This window comes from Oncorhynchus mykiss, chromosome 8, assembly GCF_013265735.2.
Source record: "Oncorhynchus mykiss isolate Arlee chromosome 8, USDA_OmykA_1.1, whole genome shotgun sequence".
NCBI lineage: Eukaryota > Metazoa > Chordata > Actinopteri > Salmoniformes > Salmonidae > Oncorhynchus > Oncorhynchus mykiss.
In genome coordinates, this window is record NC_048572.1 from 47,342,872 (window position 1) to 47,368,954 (window position 26,083).

General features: G+C 42.2%; 1 protein-coding gene across 2 annotated transcripts in view; it reads left to right on the forward strand.

Annotated features, from left to right (window-relative positions):
* Positions 1–4,629: 4,629 nt before the first annotated feature.
* Positions 4,630–26,083, forward strand: part of ccr9a (C-C chemokine receptor type 9-like) — a 33,474-nt gene continuing 12,020 nt past the window's right edge. Inside the window, exons 1-2 of one of the 2 annotated variants that reach the window (XM_036984527.1) lie at positions 4,630–4,911; positions 5,228–5,445. The gene's annotated coding sequence lies outside the window, so the exon portion shown is untranslated. Of the gene's footprint in view, positions 4,912–4,968; positions 5,446–26,083 lie in introns of those variants that run through there. The other variant, XM_036984526.1, reaches the window with a different exon arrangement.

The following is a 26,083-nucleotide window of genomic DNA, read 5'->3' on the forward strand; positions in this document are numbered from 1 at the left end:
AAATTGTTTAGTTCTTGTCAAAAGGACAAAAAGTGGGAAATTTTAGTCAACTAAATTCCCTTTAGTCATATCACATTTTTATTTACTTATAAACCTATAGTAAATATGAATCTCTGATTTCCATGTGCAAACATACATAGCCTTACATCACATCTACTCCTGCTCCCCGGCGCTTGATGTCGCCAGTTTACTAATCACTGGCTCTGACAGCTATCATTACGCACACCTGGCACCATCATTACGCGCACCTGCGCCTCATTATGAGACTCACCTGGACTCCATCTCTTCACTGATTACCTCCCCTATATCTGTCACCCCCTCCGGTTAATTCCCTAGGCAGTATTGGTTGTGTTTCATGTCCAGACACTACGCTTGTTTTGTATCGTTCAACGCATTAAACTCACCAACTGCCCCTGCTTCTCAACTCCCAGCGTATCCGTTATACCTGGTCCTAAAGAATTTCTGCGTAACATCCTATCGCATGATTTTCTTGCCCACAGCTAAATTGGCAGAGGAACACATTACTCTGCAGCAGATATAAAAAAAACACACCTTGACAGGGCTCCAGACTAACAGTTTCCCCAGTGTCACCAACTTTCAGTGGCAACAGCCCATGATTGTCGCACCATTTGTTTTCTGCAGCGTCACGCAATATACACTGCTCAAAAAAATAAAGGGAACACTTAAACAACACAATGTAACTCCAAGTCAATCACACTTCTGTGAAATCAAACTGTCCACTTAGGAAGCAACACTGACAATACATTTCACATGCTGTTGTGCAAATGGAATAGACAACAGGTAGAAATTATAGGCAATTAGCAAGACACCCCCAATAAAGGAGTGGTTCTGCAGGTGGTGACCAAGGACCACTTCTCAGTTCCTATGCTTCCTGGCTGATGTTTTGGTCACTTTTGAATGCTGGCGGTGCTTTCACTCTAGTGGTAGCATGAGACGGAGTCTACAACCCACACAAGTGGCTCAGGTAGTGCAGCTCATCCAGGATGGCACATCAATGCGAGCTGTGGCAAGAAGGTTTGCTGTGTCTGTCAGCATAGTGTCCAGAGCATGGAGGCGCTACCAGGAGACGTGGAGGAGGCCGTAGGAGGGCAACAACCCAGTAGCAGGACCGCTACCTCCGCCTTTGCGCGAGGAGGAGCAGGAGGAGCACTGCCAGAGCCCTGCAAAATGACCTCCAGCAGGCCACAAATGTGCATGTGTCTGCTCAAATGGTCAGAAACAGACTCCATGAGGGTGGTATGAGGGCCCGACGTCCACAGGTGGGGGTTGTGCTTACAGCCCAACACCGTGCAGGACGTTTTTCATTTGCCAGAGAACACCAAGGCGCTCTGTGCTCTTCACAGATGAAAGCAGGTTCACACTGAGCATATGTGACAGACGTGACAGTCTGGAGACGCCGTGGAGAACGTTCTGCTGCCTGCAACATCCTCCAGCATGACAGGTTTGGCGGTGGGTCAGTCATGGTGTGGGTTGGCATTTCTTTGGGGGGGCCGCACAGCCCTCCATGTGCTCGCCAGAGGTAGCCTGACTGCCATTAGGTACCGAGATGAGATCCTCAGACCCCTTGTGAGACCATATGCTGGTGCGGTTGGCCCTGGGCTCCTCCTAATGCAAGACAATGCTAGATCTCATGTGGCTGGAGTGTGTCAGCAGTTCCTGCAAGAGGAAGGCATTGATGCTATGGACTGGCCCGCCCGTTCCCCAGACCTGAATCCAATTGAGCACATCTGGGACATCATGTCTCACTCCATCCACCAACGCCACGTTGCACCACAGACTGTCCAGGAGTTGGCGGATGCTTTAGTCCAGGTCTGGGAGGAGATCCCTCAGGAGACCATCCGCCACCTCATCAGGAGCATGCCCAGGCGTTGTAGGGAGGTCATACAGGCACATGGAGGCCACACACACTACTGAGCCTCATTTTGACTTGTTTTAAAGACATTACATCAAAGTTGGATCAGCCTGTAGTGTGGTTTTCCACTTTAATTTTGAGTGTGACTCCCAATCCAGACCTCCATGGGTTGATACATTTGATTTCCATTGATAGTTTTTGTGTGATTTTGTTGTCAGCACATTCAACTATGTAAAGAAAAAAGTATTTAATAAGAATATTTAATTCATTCAGATCTAGGATGTGTTATTTTTTTGAGCAGTGTACTTAAAAAAAAAAAAAAATTCACCTTAGCAATTCACCTTAGCAATTCACAGTGCTTTAGAGTGCTGAGATGGATGGGCTAGTCAAGAAATCAGTTGTTTCATCTAACATGTCCAAGCAGGAATACATGATTCAATATATTTTGATGTGCAACCTAATCCAGTGATTGTCAGGAATTGTGGATTGAGAATAAGGTATTTTATTTTTACATTTTTTGTTCAATCGATGAATTTGCCTACATCTTTGTGCACTAATAACAGGCACATTTATTTTGGGGCTTATTCACCACAAGGAAGTGAAAACGCAAAACAGCTATATCACTTACACTAAAATACCCACTACTAGCAGTCATGTATTAATATAACAGTAAATGTAAAAAAAATATATATTTTTTAAAACTTTGCAGACTCGCAATGGCTGATGCACAATTGTGCATTTTGGCAGTTCGTATCTGAAAGCCATATCAAATATCTTGGCTGTAAAATAGTTGCTATTGAGTTCAATATTAAGAGTTGACAAATGAAAAGCATACCCACAGAAAGCTGAGAACAGTTGCTTCCAAAGCGATGTATTCCCTATTGAATTTTGAAATGTTATACAATCATAAGCCTTTTCTCTCTGCTGGAGAGCACATGAAGTGGCTTGCTCATCACAACAGCAGGCCCCGGTGGTGGGCAGACACTTTCCTTACAAGAATCATGAGGATAATGCCCTTTACTGTTTTACCAAGTCATGGTTTTAGCCATCCCAAATGTTTTGGGGGAAACTTGAGTGAGGCGACCATGTAATGAATGATCTCCCATTGAAATGTTGAATGCAGTCTTGTTTGCATCCGGACTACACCATAAGTAAAGTGCTCCAAATATCACCCCTTTTCTTAGCCAGGGGCTTTTACCACTTGGAGTAGCCATGGCTTATTTACAGCAATACTTTTTTCCCCGCAGATTGCAGTAACACTGGAAAGATCAATCTCTCCAAAAACTATTGTCCAGTCCACTTAGTAGTCAGAAGTCACATCTCGTTTGTCAACCTGGGTCACCTCGTCAATTGCCACTAAAGAATAAGTGTTTGACGAATATGTTAATCACTATTTTAGTTTACAAAATTAACACTGCCCCTGAGAGGGACAAGTACTGGATTGAGCAGAGTAGCATAGCGCTGCCGCCACTTTTGTTTTAACAGTATGGTCTGTCGTCAGAGGCTTCGACACACAAACTTACTACAGATATAGCAAACAAGGATCTTTATTAGACACAAATTCATAGGACAGCATGGAGTACATGAGATAGGCTCCCTACGAAGTCTATGCAACTCAACCTGAACAGGCCTATAAGAATAAACAAACTGTGGTATAAGGCACACAGGCTATGGGCATAATTACACACTAGGTGACACTGCATACAATAGTGAGAACATGCGGTTACACTGCAACCTGGACATCAAAAGGTTATACTAAGATGTGACTGCACTGCAAATCAAGGCTTAGTCCTGCAAACAGGAACCAAATACACATGGTCAAGAGACACACGTGATAAATATAGAGTCCAACCCACTAAGCTACAAAGTCTGCAGTCAGCATTCTGCTTGCCCCTCACAACCCACTCTGTATTTTAAAAAGGCTAGCAACCAAATGGGACACAGACATTACATTGAACATTTAACATTTCACATTTAAAAACACTTCACTACTCCAGCTGATGAGGTCTGAATATGTGCATCCTATTGAGCCGGCCAGCATGGCAAGCTGTAGACAGTGCATCTATGGTGCACTGAATTATCTACAAATGGACTAAACAGGATCAACAGATAGACTACACTAGGCTACACTAGGATTCAGGTTAATCACTGAATGCAGAAAACAACAATAGGGTAGAGAAATGCCGTAACCTATGCTCGGGTTTAGCCTGATTAAATACATTGAATAGAAGGGTGCGCTGCAAATCGCAGCAACTTACTTTTTATTTTATTTATTTCACCTTTATTTAACCAGGTAGGCAAGTTGAGAACAAGTTCTCATTTACAATTGCGACCTGGCCAAGATAAAGCAAAGCAGTTCGACAGATACAACGACACAGAGTTACACATGGAGTAAAACAAACATACAGTCAATAATACAGTATAAACAAGTCTATATACAATGTGAGCAAATGAGGTGAGAAGGGAGGTAAAGGCAAAAAAGGCCATGGTGGCAAGGTAAATACAATATAGCAAGTAAAACACTGGAATGGTAGTTTTGCAATGGAAGAATGTGCAAAGTAGAAATAAAAGTGATGGGGTGCAAAGGAGCAAAATAAATAAATAAATTAAATACAGTTGGGAAAGAGGTAGTTGTTTGGGCTAAATTATAGGTGGGCTATGTACAGGTGCAGTAATCTGTGAGCTGCTCTGACAGTTGGTGCTTAAAGCTAGTGAGGGAGATAAGTGTTTCCAGTTTCAGAGATTTTTGTAGTTCGTTCCAGTCATTACTAACGCAGAGGAGAGGGCCATCACTCCTAGAAACCCGACTATCTTACCTGGTTCCCCAAATTCCACCTCAATACCTCGCTTCGTCAGCAGCCACCCTACACAGCAGCGAATGACAACCTCCCACCATTTGTGAGTGCAAACTGGTTAATTGCGAGGGCTACGAAACCCCATGTTCATCAGAGAACCAGCTCCCCCACATCCCCTTGCCTGCTCTCTCAGCTCTGAAACGAAATTTCCAGAGTCTTCCTGCAGTTGGCAAGCACACACAGGTGCGAGCAATTAGTTAATGATTCGGTGACGTTGTTACTTGCAAGCCGTATTCACAGTTTCTTCAGATTAATATAGCTAAATATTGTGGTGTAGTGTTCATAATCTCCCTCCCCTCCCTTCTTTCCATTGCTTTCCTGTTCTTCTTTCTTCTCCCTCCTCTTTCAATTCCTGTCCCCTTTCATTACCCTCTTTTCCTCTCCTTTTCCCTGTCTCCCTTAATCTTTCTCACTCCTTTATCCCCCTAACCTACTCTGCCCTGAATCCCCACCCTCACACTCCTCCATTCCTCTGCTCTCTCTCTACCCTACTCTCCAGAACATGTCCCCGGAGCAGAACTTTGCGGAAGCTCAGTCCTAGTTCAACATGGGTGTGGCAGGGTACCATGCTCAGATCTCCAACTTGACGTTGGCCATTGAAGTGTCTAAAACTGACCTCCACAACCAGATCCTGGACTACCATGAGTCTCTGGACATTAAGCTGGCTCTGGACGTGGAGGTCTCAACCAACAACCTGCTGGAAGGAGACGATCTCAAGTAGGTATAAGCACTACATACAGTATTAAAGCTGGTTTATCAGTGCAATCCAAGTCTATGTCAGCCAGCTCAGCTAAAGCCTATAGGCTTTACACGACTGTGGTGTAAGGTGAACGCATGTGTACTCATGTAGTCAAATATAAGATCATGTAATTTAAAAAGACTGTAAGGAAGCTGTTAACGCTCATATTTTCACTCTTTCTCTTGCTGTAAAGATTACTAGAGAAATCTTTACAGCAACTTCCTATAGTTTCTCAGGTGAGAGACATTTTAAACAAGGGTATATAGTGGAGCTGAATAGTGTCCAAAAATACCATGTGGGAAAATACAACAAAAAATGTCTGAGCCCTCCTAGGCTTTCATTGAGTGGTAGGTAGCTTTTTGGTCGCACAAAAAAAAGGAGACCCAAATGGATAGCACACAACAGTAAAAAAAAAACACAAAGGGAATTACCCGTTTTAGAAACACTTTCTTGTGCTCTCAAATCATATATAAACCTTAACAATTGATGTGGACCCCTCGACTGGCTAATTTATTTATCAAGAAATGTTAACTAGTCCATTGGGGAGATGGCCCAGTCAGACCACCTGACAGATGGTTTATCAGTAGTGCCGGGGGATTTTCCGGACCACATGAACTGACCTGTTTTCACAAGTTGGCCCGTAGGGGGCAGGAGTCCTGGGGTGTGTAGGGTAGACATAGCCCTCACTCACCTTCACATTTCCATCCTGCAGGCTGGGACTCCCCCTTACCTTCTGCCCAGGCTAGATACAAAGGCACGTTTCCACACGTAGAGGGAGCATCAGGGTAGGAGAATGGTTGCCTCGCTGATTTGGAAAACTGTCTGGACTTTCTGGTGATATTTTCTCTGAGCGATTTGATAGCTATTTTGTCTGTTTTAACAAATATCTCATTGACAAATGTACATTGTGAACTGAAGAAACTGTCAGGCTTATATGATCACGTACTCTTAACTTCAACCTGGTACAGCCAGAGGAGGCTAGGCCTCCCCTTTTGAGTCTGGCTCCTCTCAAGGTTTCTTCCTTTTAGGGATATCTCCTTGCTATCTCTTCTGTGATCTTTCTTTATCCCCACACCCCATTTTCCTTTCATATCTCTCTTTCTCGAGTAGGAGGAAGGGGTTTTCAAGTTAAAGATATCAGGTCAGTCAATCATTTTGATATGGTATCTTGACTTCAATGTGTCATAACATGTTATGCAATTTTGACACCATTAAACACATACAATCCTTCTGCATGTTATCATGTCAGGCTATCAGTCAATATAAAATAAATGCATAGATATGCATGCATATATTGTGAAGTGAATACACATGCAGCTCAAAGTCTCATGTCAGAACATGAGACTTTGAGAACATGAGAACATGTCATCCATGTTTCTCAAACATCACATTTAGAAGTATTTAAGGTTAAGTTTAGGCATTAACTCTTAATGGTTAAGGTAAGGCTGAAGGTTTGGGACAGGCTTAAAACATCCAATCCAGCGATAGAAAGTTGTTTTTGAACTTGCAACCTTTGGAATCAGAGGCAAATGCTTACACCCATCCGCCATCACTGTCCACAACGCCCTAGCAAAACCGAAACCTACTTAAAGGTAACAGGTTACATGTCATCTCCCGACATCCTCAGACATGGATGGACATCAAATACTGACTTGTATCACGGGTGACCTGGCTGTAAAAGACAGTGTTCTAGAGCAGTGCTTCCCTATAATTTCCCATGCAATCTTGTGCTAAATGTACTTATTAAACCCTACTTATTAACGCACTCCTTCCACTTAGAACACAGTGAATCTGAATCTACCGGATTCCACCAGGGTACCTCTGGACCGGTGGATGTTCAGATACTGAAGTGAGTCAATTTAACCAAACCCTCTAGATTCTCTGTCAATTTATGCCCAATTTTTAGACTACCCAATAAACATTGCATCTTAGATCTGGCCCTCTGTTCATTTAAGTTTGCTTATGTGTTAATGCTGTTACATTATAAGGTTTTGCAGATGTTATTATTTTCAATACATTTTTTAAAACTCATAATTTCATATGTGGATGTGTGAGTGAGTGTCAGTGCCCTCCTCAATTTACTGTTTCGATTTGAAATTTGAGTTGCATAATTGTTGTTTGTGAGTAGAAAGGGATAGGGGAGGAGCATGTAAGAACGTTAGGGTGTGCTTCTCTCTGTCATCTCTACCCTGTTCCTCAAATATCGTAGCCTTTGTGGTCTGCTCTTGGCATGCAAGGCCCCAAAGAAAGTACACCACACAATGTTCTAGACAGTACAGCCACTGGTAAACAGGTTGAGAGAGAGAATGTCACAACCAACCCCACCCGCAACTGCTGTGAAACTTTGTCACGCTATGCAGGACTGACTGTTGCCACGACAACCCTGTTTGTATGTGGGGTTTCCATTTATATGAGGTTTAGATCTTTTTTGTTGTTGCACTGAATCAAATCATGCATATTTATTCATGAAGTATCAGTTGAGAACCTGTAGCTGTACTGGATGTTTTAGCAAACAATTAGCTAACGATAGTGGTAGCGTATTGTAGGTAATTATTGGGTTTACAGGTACATGATTTTCAGTATATACTTACATTTGTATTAAGTTATAAGAACACTTAAGTTTTAGTAGTGCTACCAAAATTACAAACTTCAAAATATGTTTGAGTACTGCAAGGAAGCATTAGGAAAGCTAAACTAACTATTGAAAAAGTGAGGAATTAAACAAATTGGGCTATGGCTTGTTAAATCTAGGCAGCTACTGTATGTCCTCCGTAGGCTTAGAGCTGCCAATATAATTCTAAAGACACATGTAGAGCCTGCAAGCGCCACATTGCCCTACATGCTGCTAGGTCCTAACCACTTCTTATTTTATGCTACTAGCTTTGGCCACAGTTTTTCCTCTCGTTCTTCACTTTCTGTGTGCAACTGCGTGGGTACTAGGTCGAAATAACATTTTGTGACATTGGTTTCTGAGGTGGGCATTGAGAACATTGCATTCCTTTGATATGAAATCCAAATCCAAAATTAGAGCTAATTGGTCAGATAAATAACTACAGTGCCTTCAGAAAGTCTTCATACCCCTTGACTTATTCCACATTTTGTTGTGTTACAGCCTGAATTGAAAATGGATTGCATAAAAAAAAATCTTGTTCATCTGCACTCAATACCACATAATGAAAAAGTGAAAACATGTTTTACAAATGTTTGCAAATGTATAGAAAATAAAATACAGAAATATCATCTAATTTACATACAGTGGGGCAAACTTCTTAACTTCTTCTTTAAGAGGCTCCTCTGTCCTCCACTCGTTACCTGTATGAATGGCACCTGTTTGAACTTGTTATCAGTATAAAATACACCTGTCCACAACCTCAAACAGTCACACTCCAAACTCCACTATGGCCAAGACCAAAGAGCTGTCAAAGGACACCAGAAACAAAATTGTAGACCTGCACCAGGCTGGGAAGACTGAATAGGTAAGCAGCTTGGTTTGAATAAATCAACTGTGGGAGCAATTATTTGGAAATGGAAGACATACAAGACCACTGATAATCTCCCTCGATCTGGGGCTCCATGCAAGATCTCACCCCGTGGGGTCAAAATGATCACAAGAACGGTGAGCAAAAATCCCAGAACCACACGGGGGGACCTAGTGAATGACCTGCAGAGAGCTGGGACCAAAGTAACAAAGCCTACCATCAGTAACACACTACGCCGCCAGGGACTCAAATCCTGCAGTGCCAGACGTGTCCCCCTGCTTAAGCCAGTACATGTCCAGGCCCATCTGTCCGGGCATTGAAGATGAAACGTGGCTGGGTCTTTCAGCATGACAATGATCCCAAACACACCGATTAAAAATTCTACAATGTGATTTTCTGGATTTTTTTCCCTCATTTTGTCTGTCATAGTTGAAGTGTACCTATGATGAAAAGTACAGGCCTCTCATCTTTTTAAGTGGGAGAACCTACACAATTGGTGGCGGACTAAATACTTTTTTGCCCCACTGTAAGTATTCACACTCCTGAGTCATTACAGTGCCTTGCGAAAGTATTTGGCCCCCTTGAACTTTGCGACCTTTTGCCACATTTCAGGCTTCAAACATAAAGATATAAAACTGTATTTTTTTGTGAAGAATCAACAACAAGTGGGACACAATCATGAAGTGGAACGACATTTATTGGATATTTCAAACTTTTTTAACAAATCAAAAACTGAAGAATTGGGCGTGCAAAATTATTCAGCCACTTTACTTTCAGTGCAGCAAACTCTCTCCAGAAGTTCAGTGAGGATCTCTGAATGATCCAATGTTGACCTAAATGACTAATGATGATAAATACAATCCACCTGTGTGTAATCAAGTCTCCGTATAAATGCACCTGCACTGTGATAGTCTCAGAGGTCCGTTAAAAGCGCAGAGAGCATCATGAAGAACAAGGAACACACCAGGCAGGTCCGAGATACTGTTGTGAAGAAGTTTAAAGCCGGATTTGGATACAAAAAGATTTCCCAAGCTTTAAACATCCCAAGGAGCACTGTGCAAGCGATAATATTGAAATGGAAGGAGTATCAGACCACTGCTAATCTAACAAGACCTGGCCGTCCCTCTAAACTTTCAGCTCATACAAGGAGAAGACTGATCAGAGATGCAGCCAAGAGGCCCATGATCACTCTGGATGAACTGCAGAGATCTACAGCTGAGGTGGGAGACTCTGTCCATAGGACAACAATCAGTTGTATATTGCACAAATCTGGCCTTTATAGAAGAGTGGCAAGAAGAAAGCCATTTCTTAAAGATATCCATAAAAAGTGTCATTTAAAGTTTGCCACAAGCCACCTGGGAGACACACCAAACATGTGGAAGAAGGTGCTCTGGTCAGATGAAACCAAAATTGAACTTTTTGGCAACAATGCAAAACGTTATGTTTGGCGTAAAAGCAACACAGCTCATCACCCTGAACACACCATCCCCACTGTCAAACATGGTGGTGGCAGCATCATGGTTTGGGCCTGCTTTTCTTCAGCAGGGACAGGGAAGATGGTTAAAATTGATGGGAAGATGGATGGAGCCAAATACAGGACCATTCTGGAAGAAAACCTGATGGATTCTGCAAAAGACCTGAGACTGGGACGGAGATTTGTCTTCCAACAAGACAATGATCCAAAACATAAAGCAAAATCTACAATGGAATGGTTCAAAAATAAACATATCCAGGTGTTACAATGGCCAAGTCAAAGTCCAGACCTGAATCCAATCGAGAATCTGTGGAAAGAACTGAAAACTGCTGTTCACAAATGCTCTCCATCCAACCTCACTGAGCTTGAGCTGTTTTGCAAGGAGAAATGGGAAAAAATGTCTCTCGATGTGCAAAACTGATAGAGACATACCCCAAGCGACTTACAGCTGTAATCGCAGCAAAAGGTGGCACTACAAAGTATTAATTTAAGGGGGCTGAATAATTTTGCACGCCCAATTTTTCAGTTTTTGATTTGTTAAAAAAGTATGTTTGAAGCCTGAAATGTGGCAAAAGGTCGCAAAGTTCAAGGGGGCCGAATACTTTCGCAAGGCACTGTACATGTTAGAATCACCTTGGATGCGATTACAGCTGTGAGTCTTTCTTGGTAAGTCTCAAAGTGCTTTCCAAACATTTTCAGGTCTTGCCATAGATTTTCAAGCAGATTTAAGTCAATTATAACTCGGCCACTCAGGAACATTCAATGTCTTCTTGGCAAGTAACTCCAGTGTATATTTAGCCTTGTGATTTAGGTTATTGTCCTGCTGAAAGGTGAATCAACCTCCCAGTGTCTGGTGGAAAGCAGACTGAACCAGGTTTTCCTCTAGGATTTGACCTACGCTTAGCTCTGTTCCATTTATTTTTTATCCTGAAAATCTCCCCAGTCCTTAACGATTACAAGCATACCAATAACATGATGCAGCCACCACTATGCTTAAAAATATGGAGAGTGGTGCTCATTACTATGTTGTACTAGAATTGCCACAAACTTAACACTTAGTATTCAGGAAAAAAAGTTCATAGCTTTGCCACAGTTTTTGCATTATTACTTTAGTGCCTTGTTGCAAACAGGATGCATGTTTTGGAATATTGTATTTCTGTACAGGCATCCTTTTTACTCTGTCAATTACGTCAGTATTGTGGAGTGACTACAATGTTGTTGATCCATCCTCAGTTTTCGCCTATCACTGCCATTAAACTCTAACTGTTTAAAGGCACCATTGGTCTCATGGTGAAATCCCTGAGCGGTTTCCTTCATCTCTGGCAACTGAGTTAGGAAGGATGCCTGTATCTTTGTAGTGACCGGGTTTGTAATTAATAACTTCACCATGCTCACATGCTCAAAGGGATATTCAATGTCTGCTTTTTTTTTAACCCATCCACCAAGAGGTGCCCTTCTTCGCACGGCATTGGAATTCACTGTTTGACTGAGGGATCTTCCAGATAATTGTATGTGTGGGATCATGTTAAACACTATTATTGCACACACAGTTAGTCACAGCAAGTTATTATGTGACTTGTTAAGAACATTTTTACTGCTGAACTTATTTAGGCTTGCCATAACATAGGGGTTGAATACTTACGGATGACATTTCAGCTTTTTCTTTTTTATTAATTTGTAAACGTTTCTAAAAGCATAATTCCACTTTTGCATTATGGGACATTGTATTTAGGCCAGTGACAAAAATCTAAATTTAATCCATTTTAAATGCAGGCTGTTACACAACAAAACGTGAAAAAAGTCAAGGGTTGTGAACACTTTCTGAAGGCACTGTATCAGTTTAATTAAGCTAAATCAACAACATGATGTATGATTGGTACACTCCTGCTATCTCTAACCACACCAGATGTGTGCACGTGTGTGCCATGTCCTCTGTGAACATAAACAGAGAGAAAAGACATACCCACACTGGCCCACTTCCTCTTTTGTGCTCTATTATTCTCTGAAGGTAAACAGATGCCTAAAGATAGCTATGGTTCACTGTTCTAAATATCCACTGTCCGATGAAGTCCACAAAGCATATTGCATGTAACAAATAGTTACTTTAAAAAAAAATATTTAACCTTTATTTAACTAGGTAAGTCAGTTAAGAACAAATACTTATTTACAATGATGGCCTACCAAAAGGCAACAGGCCTCCTGCAGAGACGGGGGCTGGGATTAAAAATCTAGGACAAAACATGCAACATCACAACACTACATAAAGAGAGACCTAAGACAACAACATAGCATGACAACAACACAGCATGGTCGCGACACCACGTGACAACAACATGGCAGCAACACAGTACAAACATTATTCTGCACAGACAACAGCACAAAGGCAAGAAGGTAGAGACAACAATACATCATGCGAAGCAACCACAACTGTCAGTAAGTGTCCATGATTGAGTCTTTGAATGAAGAGACTGAGATAAAACTGTCCAGTTTGAGTGTATTTTTTTGCGGCTTGTTCCAGTTGCTAGCTGCAGCTAACTGAAAAGAGTGACCCAGGGATGTGGGTGCTTTTGGGACCTTTAACAGAATGTGACTGGCAGAATGGGTGTTGTATGTGAAGGATGAGGGCTGCAGTAGGAAGCTTCGATAAGGTGGGAGTGAGGCCTAAGAGGGTTTTATAAATAAGCATCAACCAGTGGGTCTTGCGACGGGTATACAGAGATGGCTAGTTTACAGAGTAGTATAGAGTGCAGTGATGTGTCCTATAAGTAGCATTGGTGTAAAATCTGATGGCCGAATGGTAAAAAAAACATCTAGCCACTCGAGAGCACCCTTTACCTCCCGATCTATAAACTACGTCTCCATAATCTAGCATGGGTAGGGTGGTCATCTGATTCAGGTTTAGTTTGACAGCTGGGGTGAAAGAGGAGCGATTACGACAGAGGAAACCAAGTCTAGATTTAGCATGCAGCTTTAATATGTGCTGAGAGAAGGACAGTGTACCGTCTAACCATACTCCCAAGTACTTGTATGAGGTGACGACCTCAAGATCTAAACCCTCAAAGGTAGTAATCACACCGCTGGAGAGAGGGTATTCTTCTTACCAAACCACATTACTTTTGTTTTGGAGGTGTTCAGAACAAGGTTAAGGGCAGGGAAAGCTTTGTTGTAGAGCGTCAGGGAAGGGCCAGCTGAGTATACATGACCTACAGCATGGTCAAGCAAGATCATTTTTCAGACTATCAAACAACTATTGATTTAGAACAACGGAGAGTTACGACAAGTTGGAAAGAAAACAGGAGCTGCCTCCACTATTCCAGAACCATTTCACCTTCAACATTTCAAGATCATCAAATCACCTATGCTTAGTCTAATACAGTGACAACTAAATTATACCAAAAACAATTTAGTCCAATCAACATAAGCTAAATATGATTTGGCTATCCATGGTTCTGATTTTGTGTGTGCGTGCGTTTTTTGTGCAAGTACAAAAACATGTTGACTCACCTTACTTGTAGAGAAACGCCAATGCCATCCTCCTCTCTTTCATGTTGAAAAAATGGTCTATGACTCCTTCATACAGTACGCTTTTTGTTTTTGTTGTCATAGACTACCTGGCTAAAATGCTTACTCGCTAATCTAACTTCCTTTCATGGGCAATGATGCAACACGCCAGCTAGTTAAGTAATTCTAAAAATAATAATTGGAAAATATTTCACAATCCAGGCGCACAAATATCATACCCCCAAGACATGCTAACCTCTCACCATTACAATAACAGGGGAGGTTAGCATGTTTATGCCTCTGTAACTTTCTCATTCGTCATTATTCACGATTAATTCAGGATTATCCGTAATCATGTTAGCACCGACACTAATACAGAAGTGTTTAGAAACACTATTCTTCTAATCTTATTTGCAATAAAAGTGCCTCAATACATTATTTACCATTTTGATTGGGCACAAAATAATCTGAAACACAACCAAAACAAACATTTTAAAAAATTCAACAAGTTTGTAGAGTCACAAGCTTGATGTAAGCATTACATGCTAGGAATATGGGACCAAATACACAACTTTTGATTACTTTAATACACACACGTGAATTTCCTAATTAATATTTTTGGTCACCTGAAATGGGGGGGAACTACTATGTACAAAAAGTGCAGTAATTTCTACACAGTTCACCTGATATGGATGAACATACCCTAAAATTGAAGCTGACAGTCTGCACTTTAACTTCATACAACAACAAGCAAATTCACTGTCCCAATACTTTTGCTCTGCATTCAGGAAGCAAAACATTTTGTTAGGTTACAGCCTCATTCGAAGATGGATTAAATAAAAACGTTTCCTCGTCAATCTACACACAATGCCCCATTTATTAAACATAAAAAACTGAAATACCACATTACCATAAGTATTCAGACCTTTTACTCAGTACTTTGTTTAAGCACCTTTTGGCAGCAATTACAGCCTCAAGTCTCCTTGGGTATGATGCTATAAGCTTGGCACATCTGTATTCGGGGAGTTTCACCCATTCCTCTCTGCAGATCCTCTCAAGCTCTGTCCGGTTCGTTGGAGAGTGTTGCTGCACAGCTATTTACAGGTCTCTCCAGAGATGTTTGATCGGGTTCAAGTTCAGCTCTGGCTGGGCCACTCAAGGACATTCAGAGACTTGTCCTAAAGCCAATTCTGCGTTGTCTTAGCTGTGTGCTTATGGTCATTGTCCTGTTGGTAGGTGAACCTTTGCCCCAGTCTGAGGTCCTGAGCGCTCTGGAGCAGGTTTCAATCAAGGATCTCTGTACTTTGCTCCATTCAGCTTTGCCTTGATCCTGACTGGTCTCCCAGTCCCTGCCACTGAAAAACATCCCCACAGCATGATGCTGCCACCACCATGCTTCACCGTAGGGATGGTGCCAGGTTTCCACCAGAGGTGACGCTTGCCATTCTGCTGCAATTGCCTGCTGCTCTTCACTGACCTCGTAGTCACCAGACCTGAGCCATAGGACCATGACTTAGGACTACCTGGCCTGATGACTCCTTGCTGTCCCCAGTCCACCTGGCCATGCTGCTGCTCCAGTTTCAACTGTTCTAGCTGCGGCTATGGAACCCTGACCTGTTCAACGGACGTGCTACCTGTCCCAGACCTGCTGTTTTCAACTCTCTAGAGACAGCAGGAGCGGTAGAGATACTCTGAATGATCGGCTATGAAAAGCAAACTGACATTTACCTGTTGAACCCTAGACAACCACTGTGATTATTATTATTTGACCCTTGCTGGTCATCTATGAACATTTGAACATCTTGGCCATGTTCTGTTATAATCTCCACCCGGCACAGCCAGAAGAGGACTGGCCACCCCTCATAGCCTGGTTCCTCTCTAGGTTTCTTCCTAGGTGCTGGCCTTTCTAGGGAGTTTTTCCTAGCCACTGTGCTTCTACAGCATTGCTTGCTGTTTGGGGTTTTAGGCTGGGTTTCTGTACAGCACTTTGACATCAGCTGATGTACAAAGGGCTTTATAAATACATTTGATTCAGGTCAAATATATACATTTTGGTTTCATCAGACCAGAGTCCAGAGAATCTCTACGTGCCTTTTGGCAAACTCCAAGCGAGCTGTCGTGTCTTTTACTGAAGAATGCCTTCAGTCTGGCCACTCAACCATAATGGCCTGATTTGGTGGAGGGCTGCAGAGATGGTTGTCTTTCTGTAAGGTTCTCCCATCTCCACAGAGGAGCTCTAGAGCTCTGTCAGAGTGACCACTGGGTTCTTGGTCACCTCCTTGACCAAATCCCTTCTCCCTCGAATGCTCCTTTTGGCCGGGCGGCCAGCTCTAGGTAGATTCTTGGTGGTTCCAAACTTCTTCCATTTAAGAATGATGGAGGCCACTGTTCTTTGGACCCTCAATGCTGCAGACATTTTTTGGTACCCTCCCCCAGATCTGTGCCTCAACACAATCATGTCTCGGAGCTCTACGGACAATTCCTTCGACCTCATGGCTTGGTTTTTGATCTGAGATGCACTGTCAACTGTGGGACCTTATATAGCCAAGTGTGTGCCTTTTCCAAATCATGTCTAATCAATTGAATTTACCACAGGTGGACTTCAATCAGGTTGTAGAAACATCTCAAGGATGATCAATGGAAACAGGATGCACCAGAGCTAAATTTCAAGTCTCATAGCAAAAAGTCTGAAGACTTATGTAAATAAGGTATCATTGTTTTCTGTAATGGGTGCGATTTACTGTTTACCCATGTACTGTTCATAGACTAGAGCTCAGCATTCAACACCATAGTACCCTCCAAGCTCATCATCAAGCTGGAGGCCCGCCCTGTGCAATTGGGTCCTGGACTATTTGGACGGGCCGCTCCCAGGTGGTGAAGGTAGGAAACAATGTTTTCGCTGACCCTCAACACTGGGGCCCCACAAGGGTGCGTGCTCAGCCCCCTCCTGTACTCTCTGTTCATCCACGACTGCATGGCCATGCACGCCTCCAACTCCATCATTAAGTTTGCAGAAAACACCACTGTAGTGGGCTTGATTACCAACGTCGAGACGACCTACAGGGAGGAGGTGAGGGCACTTGGAGTGTGGTGTCAGGAAAACAACCTCTCACTCAACATAAACAAAACACCCCCCTATCGACATTGACGGGACAGCAGTGGAAAAGGTGGAAAGTTTTAAGTTCCTCGGCATACACATCACAGACAAACTGAAATGGTCCACTCACACAGACAGTGTGGCAAAGAAGGCGCCTCTTCAACTTCAGGAGGCGGAATAAATGTTGCTTGTCACACAAAACCCTGACAAACCTTTACAGATGCACAATCGAGAGCATCCTGTCGGGCTGTATCACAGCCTGGTACGGCAACTGCACCGCCCTCAGAGGGGGTGCGGTCTGCACAACACATCACCGGATGCAAACTACCTGCCCCCCATGACACCTACAGCACCCGATGTCACAAGAAGGCCAAAAAGATCATCAAGGACATCAACCCCCCGAGCCACTGCCTATTCACACCGCTAACATCCAGAAAACGAGGTCAGTACAGCTGGGACCGAGAGACTGAATAACAGCTTCTATCTCAAGGCAGTCAGACTGCTAAACAGCAAACACTAACTCAGAGAGGCTGCTGCATACATTGAGACCCAATCACTGGCCACTTTAATAAATGGATCACTAGTCACTTCATACAATGCACTCTAAATAATGCACACTTTAATAATGTTAACATATCTTACATTACTCAGATCACATGTATATACTGTATTTTATACCATCTATTGCACCTTACCTATGCCGCTCGGCCATCGTTCATCCATATACTTACATGTACATATTCTCATTCACCCATTTAGATTTGTTTGTATTATAGGTAGCTGTTGGGGAATTGTTAGATATTACTGCACTGTCAGAACTAGAAGCACAGGCATTTTGCTACACTCTCATTAACATCTGCAAACCATGTGTATTTGAAAAATTTGGTTAGGAGATCTTATACATTTTGATCTATGAAATATCTCCATCAGCAAACGTCACTTTTTGTGAATTTTGAAGCATTTCTGTAATCAAAACAAGCACATAAAAGCTTCATTATTCAAAAGTTAATATTAACTGACTGATATTATCAAGTAGAATTGTTTTAATAATATCTCCCAAGCCTGTGTTAACCTCTGACCTTATTTTTGGCGTTTATCCTAAAACCCCATTCTTTCCCCAATCATTTCACCCATAGTAATTGCTGAATGAACTAGAGGTAACTCATTTCTGGTGAGCTCTATGGAGATAGCCAACTGAGAGAAGCCCATTGCATGTGGAATTATTAGTTTTGTTAACAAATTAAAACTAATCCACAGACATCATTTGACTTGCAAATGCAGATTTGACTGGTTCTAATGCGAAAGTGTTGAGTTGAAATGATTGTATACCTACCTACACATCGCAATACTTTTATTTATAGCTTTGGAAAGATGTTTCAGTGCTTTTGTATTTATCTACACATCGTGATGTTTGTTTGAAAACGAGAGATCATTTACTCACAGATCTTTATCCATATTTATAAATGTTGGATTTATGAAAATGTTTTACAAATACAAGTCAAGGTGTTTTGTGTGTGGATAGTCAATTATATGTGTTCGTTGTGTTTTTTGTTTACGGATCATGGTACACATTTGTAAGCTATACTCTTAGATTATTGACAATATTATTGTAAAATGATTTCTCCATGCGGTCAGGCCTTAGACACAAAAATAGGGAAGTAGTAACCCACACTACCATCGTGCGTCACACAATCTGCAATTCTCATACCACACAGACGTCTGTCTATTTATGTTCCAAAATGTTGTCTATGATCGAGGTTGCTCTAAAGTTCAATAAGGTGAAGCCCTTGTAACGGAATAACCGGAATTTAACGCAATGGCGTGTAAGAGTGGTGGGTTTAAAAAACTAACAGTGGGAGCACCAATGGCAGCACCAGCAGAGTTTGTCCAAATTAAACAGATTGAAAATGTATATATTTGTTTCTGTTAATTCAAACTTTATGAATTACAATCTGTGTGGGGTTTACAATCTTAGTAGTTGCCAGAAATAAATGTCTGTTTTGCTGCATGTGTAGCAGTGTGGAAAAGGCTGCTGTGGAGTTTGTGTAAGAATTAGAATGGGTTTCATGTTTGAAATGGAATTGGTCCTAATTGAGTTGATTGCTAACTGCTGTGTCTAACAGTTGTGCTGCACCATTTAAAAAGGGGTGTTCTCTCAGCACCACAGGGCCCGGTTTTCCAAAACCATCGTTACTAAAGTTGTATTTGAAAATCAGAAAATCTAAGTGCATTGTTAGCTGCTTTTTCGCCCTTCCATGTCCCTCAATACACAGAAGATACAGTGGGGAGAACAAGTATTTGATACACTGCCGATTTTGCAGGTTTTCCCCACTTACAAAACATGTAGAGGTCTGTAATTTTTTATCATAGGTACACTTCAACTGTGAGAGACGGAATCTAAAACAAAATTCCAGAAAATCACACTAGGATTTTTAAGTAAATAATTTGCATTTTATTGCCTGACATAAGTATTTGATCACCTACCAACCAGTAAGAATTCTGGCTCTCACAGACCTGTTAGTTTTTCTTTAAGAAGCACTTCTGTTCTCCACTCATTACCTGTATTAACTGCACCTGTTTGGCCTCGTTACCTGTATAAAAGACACATGTCCACACACTCAATCAAACAGACTCCAACCTCTCCACAATGGCCAAGACCAGGGACCTGTGTAAGGACATTAGGGATAAAATTGTAGACCTGCACAAGGCTGGGATGGGCTACAGAACAATAGGCAAGCAGCTTGGTGAGAAGGCAACAACTGTTGGCGCAATTATTAGAAAATGGAAGAAGTTCAAGATGACGGTCATGCTTCCCATGCTTGTTCAATGAACCATAAACAATTAATGAACATGCCCCTGTGGAACGGTCATTAAGACACTAACAGCTTACAGAAGGTAGGCAATTAAGGTCACAGTTACGAAAACTTAGGACACTAAAAGAGTCCTTTCTACTGACTCTGAAAAACACAAAGAAAGATGCCCAGGGTCCCCGCATCTGCGTGAACGTGCCTTAGGCATGCTGCAAGGAGGCATGACGACTGCAGATGTGGCCAGGGCAATAAATTGCAATGTCCGTACTGTGAGACGCCTAAGGCAGCGCTACAGGGAGACAGGACGGAGAGCTGATTGTCCTCGCAGTGGCAGTCCACGTGTAACAACACCTGCACAGGATCGGTACATTTGAACATCACCTATGGGACAGGTACAAGATGAAGACAACAATTGCCCGAGTTACACCAGGAACGCACAATCCTTTCATCAGTGCTCAGACTGTCCGTAATAGGCTGAGAGAGGCTGGACTGAGGGCTTGTAGGCCTGTTGTAAGGTGGGTCCTCACCAGACATCACCAGCAACAACATCGCCTATGGGCACAAACCCACTGTTGCTGGACCAGACAGAACTGGCAAAAAGTGCTCTTCACTGATGAGACTAAGTTTTGTCTCGCCAGGGGTGATGGTCTGATTCGCGTTGATCGTCGAAGGAATGAGCGTTACACCGAGGAGGAGGGTCTGTCATGGTCTGGGGAGGTGTGTCACAGCATCATCGGACTGAGCTTGTTGTCATTGCAGGCAATCTCAACGCTGTGCGTTACAGGGAAGACATCTTCCTCCCTCATGTGGTACCCTTCCTGCAGGCTCAATTTACCTACCTCATCCCCATACTGTTTATATTTATTTACTTTTCTGCTCTTTTGCACACCAGTATCTCTACCTGTACATGACCAGTGTTAATCTGCAAAATTGTAATTATTCGCCTAGCTCCTCATGCCTTTTGCACACAATGTATATAGACATTTTTTCATTTTTTTCTACTGTTATTGACTTGTTAATTGTTTACTCCATGTGTAACTCTGTGTTTTCTGTTCACACTGCTATGCTTTATCTTGGCCAGGTCGCAGTTGTAAATGAGAAGTTGTTCTCAACTAACCTACCTGGTTAAATAAAGGTGAAATAAAAATATACAAAAATCTTGACATGCCCCTCAAGCATGACAATGCAACCAGCCATACTGCTAGTTCTGTGTGTGATTTCCTGCAAGACAGGGATGTCAGTGTTCTGCCATGGCCAGCGAAGAGCCCGGATCTCAATGTGTTGACTGTTACTTTTTGACCCCCTCCCCTTTGTTCAGGGACACATTATTCAATTCCTGTTAGTCACATGTCTGTGGAACTTGTTTAGTTTATGTCTCAGTTGTTGAATCTTATGTTCATACAAATATTTACACATGTTAAGATTGCTGTAAATAAACTCATTTGACAGTGAGAGGACGTTCAGTAGGTCTAAGGTCAGCTACAAAAAGGTCTGTCAAAGCTATTTAATTGGTGTCAGATTAAGGAAAAACCACTCCCACTGTTAGACCTGAGAGAATCCTCACTAAGCCTACATGGGTGCTTAACACATTCCCTCGTCTCCTGGGGTGTTTTCAGGGAGGTGAAACGTTCAGGGGTGAGTTTCCCAGAAGATTTATAGCGTTAAACTATTCGTTTTACAAGTCCATTGTAGGCGATGGTTGTAAAATGATCTTGGTGTTATGAAGCTTTCGGGAAAACTTGCACAGAAACAAAATTAATAGAGGCAACACGATTCCCTATTCTACATGACAGATATTCCCATATCTGTTCTACACATATCTATGTTACATTTCTATGTGAACATTTATTGACGTTGCATCCCCTCTGAACAGGCCCCAGTGCTCATACCACCAAGTATTGACGTTTATCAACACAATGTCAGTTGGTTCAAACACATTTTCCTTATCAGTCCAGTCGTCATAACTCAAGAAGCGGCCATGGTCTCCACACACCCGTAACACCGGTTCAGTCATAGATAAAGAGGATTCCATAGAGATCTCCTATACCAAATGTTCCATTAAGATACACCTGAATTATCTTGATGTACAACAGAAAATAAAAAATATTAACCTGCATGTTCAAGATTCATTTTTTTTTTATGTGATTGTGTATATATTTTTCTCCATTAGAAATATCACTATCATCTGAAAGGAAGAACTTCCAACTAGTGTAATAATTATAATTTCACCCATAAATCTTTGAAGTACACTATTTACATACACTGAGTGTAAAAAAACATTAAGGACCATTTCCTGGAAGGACCAGGTGAATCAAATCAAATGTTAAGTGTAGACCTTACTGTGAAATGCTTACTTACCAGCCCTTAACCAACAATGCAGTTAAATATTTTCTTGACTCTATTTATTTAATTAAGTAAAAAATAAAATAAGTAACACAATAAAAGAATAATAACAAGGCTATATACAGAGGGGTACTGGCATCGAGTCAACGTGCAGGGGTACAGGTTAGTCGAGGTAATTTGTACATGTAGGTAGGGGTAAAGTGAATACGCATAGATAATAAACAGCGAGTAGCAGCAGTGTAAAAACAAGGGGGGTGGGGGGTCAATGTAAATTGTCTGGGTGGCCATTTGATTAATTGTTAAGCACTTGTATAGCTTGGGGGTAGAAGCTGTTAAGGAGCCTTTTGGACTTGTCGTGCGGTAGCAGAGAGACTTGGGTGACTGTTTTTGACCATTCTTGGGGCCTTCCTCTGACACCGTCTAGTATATAGGTCCAAGATGTCCAAGATGGCAGGAAGCTTAGACCCAGTGATGTACTGGGCCGTACGCACTACCCTCTGTAGCGCCTTGTATCACTGCCTCGGCATCTGACCATAACTGGTCAGGATGCTCTCGATGGTGCAGCTATATAAGTTTTTGGGGGCCCCAGTGTTGAGGATCAGCGTGGCAGATGTGTTGCTGTGTGTCCTTACCACCTAGGGACGTCCCGTCAGGAAGTCTAGGATCCAGTTGCAATCTAGGTAAAAGCGATGATCCCTTATTGATGTCACTTGTTAAATCCACTTCAATCCGTGTAGATGAAGGGGAGGAGACAGGTTAAAGAAGGATTTTAAACCTTGAGATATGGATTGTGTATGTGTGCCATTCAGATGGTGAATGGGCAGGACAAAATATTTAAGTGCCTTTGAACAGGGTATTGTAGTAGGTGGCAGCCGCACCGGTTTGTGTGTCAAGAACTGCAGCGCTGCAGGGTCTTTCCACGCTCAACAGTCTCCCGTGTGTATCAAGAATGGACCACCACCCAAAGGACATCCAGTCATCTTGACACAACTGTGAGAAGCATTGGAATCAACATGGGCCAGCATCCCTGTGGAATGCTTTCGACACCTTGTAGTCCATGCCCCAATGAATCGAGGCTTGGGGTGGGATGCAACTCAATATTAGGAAGGTGTTCCTAATGTTTTGTATACTCGGTGTATATAATGCAGAGACCATTTAAAAAAATCTGAAACAATGTTAAAATAAATGTTCAATAGATACAAAGGTTCTAATTCTATTTCTATTTTTAACAACCTTACTTACTCGGTCTCATCTTACAAACTATGAATTGCAAACAATTTTCCTTTTTGTTTTGTCTGAAAAACAACCGATGATTGCAACGTCCAGCCCAAAGGCTGTCTTCAAACATCTTGTTTTTCTCCCATCGTAATTACAAAAAAAAACAGGAAACGAGATAGAAAATCAGTGAAAAATACTCAAGCTGTGATATTCTGATTTAAATTAAAAAAGCTTTTTTTTTGTAGTTTAAAGGAAGCAAACTACTCTGATCTCCCTTTTATTTATTTCACCTTTATTTAACCAGGTAGGCTAGTTGAGAACAAGTTCTCATTTGAAACTGCGACCTGGCCAAGATAAAGCGTAGCAATTCAACACATATAACAACACAGAGTTACACATGGAATAAACAAAACATACAGTCAATTATACAGTAGAACAAAAGAAAACAAAAAGTCTATATACAGTGAGTGCAAATGAGGTAAGTTAATGAAATAAATAGGCCATGGTGGTGAAGTAATTACAATATAGCAATTAAACACTGGAATGGTAGATCGGCAGAAGATGAATGTGCAGGTAGAGATACTGGGGTGCAAAGGAGCAAAATAAATACCAGTATGAGGTAGGTAGATGGGCTGTTTACAGATAGGCTAAGTACAGGTGCAGTGATCTGTAAACTGCTCTGACAGCTGGTGCTTAAAGCTAGTGAGGGAGATGTGAGTCTCCAGCTTCAGAGATTTTTGCAATTCGTTCCAGTCAAGGGCAGCAGAGAACTGGAAGGAAAGATGACCAAAGGAGGAATTGGCTTTGGGGGTGACCAGTGAGATATACCTGCTGGAGCGCGTGCTACGAGTGGGTGCTGCTATGGTGACCAGTGAGCTGAGATAAGGCGGGGCTTTACCTAGCAGAGACTTGTAGATAACCTGTAGCCAGTGGGTTTGGCGACTAGTATGAAGCGAGGGCCAACCAACGAGAGCGTACAGGTCGCAATGGTGGGTAGTGTATGGGGCTTTGGTGAGAAAACGGATGGCACTGTGATAGACTGCATCCAGTTTGCTGAGTAGAGTTTTGGAGGCTATTTTATAGATGACATCACCGAAGTCGAGGATCGGTAGGATGGTCAGTTTTACGAGGGTATGTTTGGCATTATGAGTGAAGGATGATTTGTTGCGATATAGGAAGCCGATTCTAGATTTAATTTTGGATTGGAGATGCTTAATGTGAGTCTGGAAGGAGAGTTTACAGTCTAACCAGACACCCAGGTATTTGTAGTTGTCCACGTATTCTAAGTCAGAGCCGTCCAGAGTAGTGCGAGTAGGTGCGGGCAGCGATCGATTGAAAAGCATGCATTTAGTTTTACTTGCGCTTAAGAGCAGTTGGAGGCCACGGAAGGAGAGTTGTATGGCATTGAAGCTCGTCTGGAGGTTAGTTAACACAGTGTCCAAGGAGGGGCCAGAAGTATACAGAATGGTGTCGTCTGCGTAGAGTTGGATCAGAGAATCACCAGCAGCAAGAGCAACATCATTGATGTATACAGAAAAGAGAGTCGGCCCGAGAATTGAACCCTGTGGTACACCCATAGACTGTCACAGGTCCGGACAACAGGCCCTCCGATTTGACACACTGAACTCTATCAGAGAAGTAGTTGATAAACCAGGCGAGGCAATCATTTGAGAAAGCAAGGCTGTCGAGTCTGCCAATAAGAATGTTGTGATTGACAGAGTCGAAAGCCTTGAACATGAGATTAAACTGCACCAGGGTTAGAGTCAGGAACGAGAGACTAGGTAGAAGCATAGCACCTGTCCCAAAACAACACCTAGCCCCTAACCCCTAGGCAAGATCTCAGAAGACTGGATGGTGGAACAAATGTGGCTACTACCATATTGATTAAACCTATCAATTTCTTTCAGATCTACATGAAGTGCGGTGGGGTTAGGGGTTGTTTTTGAACAGGGCCAAGCTATTAGAGACACGCCCAGTCTGAAAACAAGCTCTAGTTCTTACAGGGGTTGTTTTTGGACCTGGCTAGGGAGGTTTGAGAGAGGGAAGAAGAGGGGTGAAAACAAACAAAGTACAGCCCAGCTAGCCTCCCCTCTCTGAACAGCAACTGTTTAAATACTCCCGGACAATTTCAAGCTTTCACATGATCCTTTACACCCTTTTCAAACTGTGGGCCTCTCCATCTATCGTCACTGGCCCACTGTAGCTACATATCGTTCTATCTAAAGATGAACAGAACAAAAAGAGTGCTGGTGGTGTTGATGATGACGATGAAGGTGTAAGAGAGAGTGAAGAACAGCGCTGTGGGGAAGTGTGGCTAGGTCATCCTGTCCCATCCTGACTGTGTGGCTGTGTGTGTGTGGTCTGGTGGAGCTTAGTTTAGTTTAGCAGCACTAGCACCATGGCTATGCAACAGTCCCACTAGGAGAGTTACTGTCATGTAGTAATATGTTGTTTATCTGTTAAAATAAACACATTTTAATTGTTAGTAAATGTATTGCATTCTGTAAATTGATGAATCATTGAACATCTTTGCCATTCAATGAAAATCCTGAAGATGCATTTGTGCAAACCATATCCTTACATGTCGAGTAAGACAAGCATGAGCATAATTTCATTTAGCTTGATTCTTACAGATTTATGGGGTGATCACATCTGAGCTAAAGCAAAGTAGTAGTTACTGAAAGGATAAATAAA